At 45.6% G+C, this 9,453-nt stretch overlaps 1 protein-coding gene across 2 annotated transcripts in view; it reads right to left on the reverse strand.

The window, feature by feature from the left end:
• The window catches only part of agap1 (ArfGAP with GTPase domain, ankyrin repeat and PH domain 1), a gene marked incomplete at both ends in the record, with an annotated part of 387,500 nt that overhangs the window by 31,303 nt on the left and 346,744 nt on the right, over positions 1 to 9,453 (reverse strand). The gene's annotated exons all lie outside the window — the stretch shown is intronic.

Consider the following 9,453-nt stretch of genomic DNA (forward strand, 5'->3'; position numbering starts at 1 on the left):
TTCGCTGTCAAACCGGTTCTCAGTCAAGACACCTGATTGTAGGTTCAATCGTTGCATGTGTGCGTGCGCGTGTGTACACGTGTGGGGGGTTGAGGCACATTTGGAAGCTGTTACCCAAGATCTGCAGAGGTGAAGTGAGGTGAGAGAGAGAGAGAGAGAGAGAGAGAGAGAGAGAGAGAGAGAGAGAGAGAGGGGTGTGTGTGGAGATATTTGAGACGGTTCCAAGATACTCTGACATCAGCTCCCCATCATCATCATCCTCCTCCTCCTCATCACACTAACAACATGTTTCTGGTTACAATTTAGCAAAGCGAGGGGGTTGAACCCGCGGTGCGGTGGTCATTACTTCATCAAAAGGTCAGCCTCGGGCACCGACGCGATCAGGGGTGTTGCACCAAATTCTGGGCCTTGGGTACAAGGATTCACTGCGGGCCCCACCATGAATGTCTTCAAAGGGGGAGGAGGTTTAACCCATTTAGACTGGGAACTAGCATTATTACTACATTATTTTGTGCTTTAACTATTGAAAAATAGCAGATGTACAAGCTCACGTTGCAGCGCTGCGATCTTGTAGATCTGCTATTTTCGAAAAACCGTGAAAAGATTTCACGCCAGATTTCACGCCAGTGGTGCTTAAACTTTTACTTGTGAAGGACCCCCAAAAATGTTATGTATTTCGCCACGGACCCCCCATCTCAAAACATTTAGTTCCAGGGACCCCCCAGAAGCGAAAATTGAGTTACAAATGTTCGCTTAAAAAAATACATACATTGAAAGATTTGCACACATTTTCACGACTTTTCAAAAATAGCACATCTACAAGCTCACATCTTGTATATCTGCTATTTTTCAATAGCTAAAGTATAACATAATCAAGGCCCCTCCAGCTTGGGCCCTAGTAGCTCAGCCCCACTTTTCCCCCCCTTGTGACGCCCCTGAACCCACGATGCAGACCAACAGACTCTCTCTGTGCTCCTGTGTGCCAGGGGAATGCGCTCACACATCGTCACACGTGCACCTGCTCGGCACGTGCGCGCCGGCCCCGGACTCCCAACATCTTATTGCGTCGAATAAACAAAATAGATAAAACTAAAGAACTCTGCAATTCTCCTAAAATGGTCCGAAACCGACGTTAACGACAACAAGTCGGGATGGAAAAAGAGATGCAATCCCGTCGTTAAAACTCTATGACCGAAGGTTCCACGCACCTGCGATCTGTTACAAATAAAAAAAACAAGATAGAAGAAGCCATTCTGCCAGTGTCTGACATAGGAGGGGAAAATGGAAACAAGCTACGGCTTTTTTTGTCTGTCCACGTTGGCGATTTTATGAAATGATGACATTGTTGTAATTATTTATCTGCCAATAAAGTATTCTTTCTATCTATCTACATGCATGCACCTGCGGAGCATGTGTTTATTCCACGTTTAGAGGAGTTCTCTGCCTTTTTGACCAGCAAAAGGTTTCCGTGACGGAGAACGGAAAACCCGACCCAATATGGCTGCTGTGCAAAGCCTACACTATGCGATAATGGAATCCGTAGGAGACAGGGACGAATAAATTAGAAGGCGCGGCTTGTCATTGGCTAGAGCGGAGGTCGGGAGCGCTCGGCTGTGGTAATTTGCACTGCGCTTGAGTGAATGTTAACCTCTATGCCTAAACCTAACCCTAACCTCAGTAACCCTGATGCTGGTGAGTAGCTAACCTGCTGACGCTGGTGAATGTTAACCTGAATAACCTCTATGCCTATGCCTAAACCTAACCCAAACCTCAGTAACCTGCCGACACTGGTGAACCGAAAAGAAGCGCTCCTTCCCCCACCGTCTCCTACGGATTCCATAATAGCCTACAGTATGTAATGAGAGTGGTTTGATCAAAGTCAGAACAGCAACAAAAAGTCAGGGAAACAGATTTTTCCCTGCGTTTCTGTGGTTTGAAATGGGATACACATTTCATATAGAAGGATGATTCTCAGTCAGAACACTAGACAGGACACAGGACCTTAAAATAGCTATTTTCGATGTCTGAACCTGACAAATCTTCCAGTTTGAAACTGCAAGCAAATCTGTGATTTGGCTGAACAAGGCCATAGAAATGGAGAGAACAGAACATAGAGATTGAGAAATGGACGGACGGACAAAAAACTACCCTTTAACAGTCCAAATATTGACACATTTTGACCTTAACCGTACATACTTCATTGACCGGAGTCCCCAGGGGTTTATACTAGATCCCCCGCTTATTTCCCCGCTACACAAAACATCTTTGCCGAAATTAGCCGATCTGCGGTACAAGCTCACAACGCTGCCGCAACGCGTTGTGAGCGTGGTAAATTTTCGCCCAAACGTTTGCCCCAGAATAGGAACGCTCGGGTTAATGTGATTAAATGCCTTTATGGGTCAAGTGACCGGACCAAAACAACCATCAAATTCTTAGTCTGAACAACCACACCAGAAAAAAAAAAAAAAAAAAAGAAAAAATACATTTTAGTTTTCAGGTGACTCGAGATCGTAATAAAATAAAATACGTGCAGATATCCGTTATCTTTTCTTGCTCGTCACAGTATCACGTTCCCCCTCGTTTGATGATGAGAGAAGAGCTTGTATTTGGAACCTGCCACCTGGTCATGGAAACCAAAAGCCAAAGAGCTCTATTTGACCTGTTATACCTGATCAAAGTGTGGCCCTAATACACAGAGCACCTGCAGCAATCTGTGTACGTACCTCCTAAAATACTGACCCAGGGGATCAGATTACCTTGCCTCTATTGAGAGCTTAATTCAACCAATTACTGACTTCAAACTAAGCCATTCTCAAACCTGTGGGCCTCGATATTGTAAGTGGGACCCCAAATAACAAAGACTAAGATCTTAAAGGACCACTTCACCTCTGGGACAACCAAATCTTATTTTATTGTTGTTTGGGACACGATCAACACAATCCTGAGTTCTTTTTTGTGTTCAATCTGTGTTTTTAGATATTTTACTATTTCAGCATGCTACAACTGGTCATATGATGCATTTTGTAGAGAACACGCAGGAATCAAACTCAGGACCTTCTAGCGGTGAGGCGACACCGCTACCGACTGGTTCACGTAGTTAAGTGGTCAGATGGACGGGCTGCAAACTCATATTTTCAAGTGGTCCCTGATGCAGAAAAAAGGTTGACAACCCTAGGGGTTAACGGTTCCAATCCCGCTGACAGCCAGGCCAGCCGCATACTACTACAGTAAGTCTGAATGCGAATAATGGCTCTAATATAGCAAGAAAATACTGTACACCGCAACAAAGTGATGTGGAAACGCAAAGGTTATTTGCCGTGTGTGTGTGTGTGTGTGTGTGTGTGTGTAAATACTTTGTGTGCGTGCATGCACGTGCGCATGCTGATGTGTGTGTGTTTTCATGGGGGGACTCGTGCGTGTGCTCGTCTGTCTCTGGGTGGCAGACACTCGGGGGGGGGGCCACCCATCCTGCGTAGGCTGCGGCCCCTGGGGGCCCCGGGAAACAATGTTCCCATCATAATTAAATTCCCATGATTCTCTGGTGTCGGGTGTGTGTGTGTGTGTGTGTGTGTGTGTGTGTGTGTGTGTGTGTGGGGAGGAGGGGGGGGGCTGTTTGACAATTATGGAAACCAACAATCCAGAAAGAGGTCCGCCTCGACGCCAGCACAAATTAAATGCCGCTTCCTAGTCTTAAACGCTGCTTCACGCCACCCACTTGACACGCACGCACGCACACACACACACACAGAGACACACAGACACGCATGCCGACGCAACAAACTCGCGAGCCGTTTAATGAGAGCAAAATGAAATTGAGGAGGGCATTAGCGTGTGCAATCAACTCGCCCTCCAGTCGCAACAATCAAGTTAATACGCCAGCCAATATCTAAGCGCGTGACGCTATGCGATGCAAGCTTGCATAGGACGACTCGACCACGCGTTACACCACGGAATCCATCTTCTGAAACTACCTTTAGAGTTTGCCGACGCCAATAATGTAAATGTTATGTCCGCGAGCTCCCCGTCCAACCTGGCATCCCTATTTCCAGCATGCCGTTGTAGGCGATGTTCAAAGTATATCGTTGCTGTCGGGGGAGACACCTTAATCGATCTTCATATTTTAACTTTTTGTTGAAATTAATGCCCTACTTGATCGCACTACAGCAAGGGTCTTCAACAGGGGGTCCGGGACCCCTAAGGGGTCCTCAGAGTTACTACAGGGGGTCCTCCAAATCTTCCAATCCTTTTATTAACAACTTGAACCCTAGTGCCCATATTCTGTCCATATAACTGTAGCCAAAAATAGCCGATCTACAAGCTCAGATCGACTATTTTCGGCAAAGAGGTTTGGTGTAGAGGGGAGAAAGAGCAGACTAAGTACAGAGTGAAAGGTCAAGTTTATTAAGTATTGACGGTTCAAGTGGTTACAAATCTGAAAACACAAATTGACATGAATCCAAAATACACTGACGAGTGTGCTGTCAAACAATGACACTATATGGAATCTATGAACAGGTTGAGGGGGTCCCTGCTTCATCTCTCTCTCCTTGACCTGAAAACGTTGAAGACCCCTGCACTAAAAGCATCATAAGTAGCAGATCCGCATGCTCGCAACACAGCGCGGAGGGGTGTGTTTCGAGCTTGTAGATCTGCTACTTGCGCCGTTTTTAAAATTTCTAAAAACGTTTTGGACACATGAGGTTTCCACCCGACAGGGACGATATAGGGCTCTACTTAACTCATTTTTCTATTAATTGATTGATTATTTTATTCGACAAAAATGGAGAACAATACAAGCATAGTCAATACAATTGACATGTACAGTACAAGTAGAGTTAAAGACCTGCCTAAAAGGAACATCTCAAATAAGACCTTTTAGGTCTTTTTTAGGTTGAAAACCCTCTGTATTTAATTCATGGACACATTTTCTCGGGGGAGAGCGCAAACGCAGTCCCCACACTACCAGAAATTATGCAGTCGAGATTCCCACATTTGGGGAATTTGCTCGGGTCAGCAAAGCATGGAGTGCAATGGCTAAGCCTTACCAAAGGTGAACCTTCATGATCATGGTGTCTCCCCTGCCAGGTAAGTATTTTACCGTTCTTCCGTTCTCCAGTTAGCCTCAACAGTGTTTAGAAAGTAAACAAACAGAAAGAAACAGAGCTAACCCGGAAGTAAACAAACTTGGAAATACTGGGCCGCCGATCGGCGATCCGATTTGGGATAATTATTTTATAAATGAAATCAAATTAAATTATCGTGTTTCTCGGGCGCAGCGGCCTGGACCGACGGCTGTTTCCCGGGCTTCTGGGGTTGGGGAAAGTAAATAAGTTAAGAGCATAACTCAAGCGCATAAGGTACTTATATCTGCATCAGCCCCGCTCACCTGAAACCAAAGTACCAATGTAAATGAATGTGTGAACATTCCTAAACACAAACCCGCACGCACACACACACACACACACACACACACACACACACACACACACACACACTTCTTACTTACTTACTACCAAATTATAGCATTATTATAGCATTATTGACTTGAACATGCATGCAATTAGATGACAACACATGTATTATACAAACACAGGCATTAAGCACAGACGCACACGCACACACAGACACGCGCGCGCGCACACACACGCACGCACGCACGCACGCACGCACGCACGCACGCACGCACGCACGCACGCACGCACGCACACACGCACGCACACACACACACACACACACACACACACACACACACACACACACACACACACACACACACACGCACAAACACGCGCACACACACAGCGTCAGTCACCCTGACACTACTGGTAATTACTGCCAGTGCTCCTGGCTACTGTGGGCGACATTCAAGCAGCGATCGGGGGGGCACAGCGAGGCAATTTGTGAACTCTGACACCTGCAACCTTTAACAGCAAAAACACTACATACCCACATCTACAGCATTTACTAGCAACGGGTGGGCCTCGGTGTGTGTGCGTGTGTGTGTGCGTGCGTGTGTGTGTGTGTGTGTGTGTGTGTGTGTGTGAGCTTGTGTGCATGCACGCGTGTGTGAGGAGATGCATAATACGGGATTATCAACCCCTGTCTGGGGGTGCGTGCGCGCCAACGCGCGTGTCCATGGCATGCACGCGTGTAGCAGGTAAAACATGCAGATAAGTGCATCTGCATGTACTGATAATACACGTGAACGTGAAACACGTCTATTTGCATGCCTGCATGCATGCATGCGCATGTCTTTGTATATGCGTATGCGTGCGTGCGTGCATGCATGTGCGTCTGTGTATTTACATTTACATGCATTCATGGGTGTGTCTATGCATTTGTGCATGTATGTGTGTGTGTGTGCGTTTGCCTCTGTGTGTGTGTGTGTGTGTGTGTGTGTGTGTGTGTGTGTGTGTGTGTGTGTGTGTGTGTGTGTGTGGAGGGTCCCAGCCAGACCTCTCTTGGTGCAATCAGAGGGGAGGTGCGAGGGGGGGGAGACCTGCCGGAACACAAATTAAAAGCCTTAAATGTCAGCGCACACAGTATTGCTTGGCGACACAGGTCATTACTCTCTGTATTATTCGCAGCCTTTTACAACATTAATAACCTGGAAAATATCGCAGGCCACCGATTGTTCCAAAACCTACAAAAAATAAGAAATATGTATTTCTTTTCTTCTTTCACAGGTGGCGATGGTGGGTGGGGAAAATTGAGGGAAATTGAGGCGTAAATAATAAAATAAAATAAAAGTGATTTGAGAATGATCCAAGTTCTTATAGTCCTGGGCGATACTGATAATGGCTTTGGCTATTTATTTTCCCCACAGAGGAGATTGTGTGCAAATCTTGAACCTGTATTTGAGCCAGGTGCTGGAGTCTTTTTGTTTTTTGGAGCTGTGTGAAGCACAGGCTCCCTATACGTGGCTGTGTGGGTCTGTGTGTCTGTCTGTCTGTGTGTCTGTGTGTCTGTGTGTATGTAGCCTGAACTTCCTAAACTTCGGCACGCTACTAGTCCCACAGTTTTGCCACCACACACTCGCGCCATATGTCAAATCGACCGGCTTACTCGGGAATCGTGGGCTAGTAACTTGCTAAGAGAAAGGTTCAATAGTTTAATTGATATTAATTTATTAGTGAATTAATTTTCCCCATTGACTTATAATGGGAATCGCAAAAACTCACATTCAATTATTTGTCTCTCGCAAACCATAGGGGCTAGAGTTTCAAGACTTGGAGAGGAGGTTCATAATGATTTCAAGGATTAAATAAAAAATAATTGTGTCATTTGGCCGCATGGTGGCGCCATAACACCCCACTTTACGTTTTGGCCTGTAACTCTTGAACCGTAGGTCGGAAAATTAAAAATATTTTTTCCCTGGATTCCTTGGGTCATGACGCATCTCCCCATATAGGCCACGCCCATTTGCGCCATGATAGATTTTCCGCCATCTTGAATTTTCTCCAAAACACACTTTTTGCTCCTTTTCCTACATATTTTCTTCAAATGTCACAAAAATCGGTACACATGATCCACACACACACACACACACACACACACACACACACACACACACACACACACACACACACACACACACACACACACACACACACACACACACACACACACACACACACACACACACACACACACACACACAGCTCCACTTCACACGGGTGTGATTTTTTTAATTTATCACACAATTTTGTAACCTGCTTTTCACCCGGTGTCATTTATCTAATATAATCCTGGGCGCTACACTCCCTAAATGAACACTCATGATTTTAGACTAAAGTGTACCTGGCCATGATAGAAGTTCAAATATTCTCCATCTCAAATATTCTCCATCATCTTTATCTGTGGCAGTTTAGAAATCGTCTCTGTCGGGTGAATATCGCACATAAAACTTACATCGCACATACTTTTCAGGATTCAATTTCAAGAGCATCAAAAGTAGGAGATCAGATCAAAAGTAAGACGCCTCAGGGCGACAAGCGCCATGACTTGGCCATCTGGCCAGTGATGTATATCGGACCAGTTACCCATATATGGAGACCCCTGGTACCCATATATGGAGATCCACGTACTGAACATGGAGATATGCTGTGAGAGCCCAAACATGCTTACTCAGTTATTCGTTAGGTGAAAGTCATATGAAGTCTATAACATCTGACTTCATACATACAATCCCTTTTATGCCCATACATGGAGATGTCTGTAGAACCAGCCACACAGATATGGGCCGTCTTGGCCATCTGTCTTGGCCATAAATGGATTCTGTTAGTGTGGTATGTGACCGATGTGGCCTCCATATTATGGGTATTCTCATATGAAGTCCTGTTAGATATGGGCTTAATATTGCTGACATGAGGGAACTCCATATATGGGCATAAAAGGGATTCTGTTAGTGTGGTTCCCCTGACATCGCGGTGAAGTCAGAGCATGATGTCAGAGTGGCAAACCCATAGACCTTACCAAAGTGTACGGACGGACGGAGTCAGCATGTGCCGTTTCACATACTAATCTGCGACTGAAGGTCACAATTAGGTTTAATATCCACCACCAGTCAACATGGATTTCTCTAATCTAAAGCATGTGGGCACAGAGAGTCAAAGTGACTGCTGACTGATATGGACTCCATTAGCCACTGTGGCCAATGGACGGAGAGCATTAAAGTCCGCCTCTGGGCAAAAGGAAGACAAGTGCAAGGGGGTCTCTCTCTCTCACACACACACACACACACACACACACACACACACACACACACACACACACACACACACACACACACACACACACACACACACACACACACACACACACACACACACACACACACACACACACACACACACGCACACACACATGAGGGTGGGACATGGGGGGACATTTTGGGTTGGGACACACTTTACGTGCATAAGCAGCAGGCGTTGTCATAGAGACAGCATCACTTGTGCTGGTCCATAGTCATGCTTCCACAGTGGAACCAGTTCTGTTTGTGATACGTATTGTGTGGTCCAGTACACCTAAAAAATAAACATTGAACACCCCTGACCTAAAGCATATCAAGCCGGGAGTCTTTGAAATTAAGTACAGTACACAAGCTAGAAGCATGCTTGGTGAGGAACCCACGTTTTTGCAGGCATGAAAGGACGTCTTTACTTGTGACATGCAAAAGACACGCACAAGCAGGCCAGTATTGCAGTGGTATACAGTTACAGTACAGTACTGTACTGTACTGTGCTGTGTGTGGATGCAAGGTGCCCATACTGGGGGAGAAAAAAGGTTATATTTTGATATATATTTTGGCCAGTCAAAATATATTTCTCCTCCCATAAACAAGACAGTTTCCGCTGTTCCACTGCCTTGCATATTTCGATGGGCTTATTTTCCATTTACCTTCAGAGGAGTTGAAACTGTTGCTGTAAATGTTGCGCAGACTACTGACGCGAT

The sequence above is a fragment of the Nannobrachium achirus genome (genome assembly GCF_963921795.1).
Source record: "Nannobrachium achirus genome assembly, chromosome: 24".
Lineage (NCBI taxonomy): Eukaryota > Metazoa > Chordata > Actinopteri > Myctophiformes > Myctophidae > Nannobrachium > Nannobrachium achirus.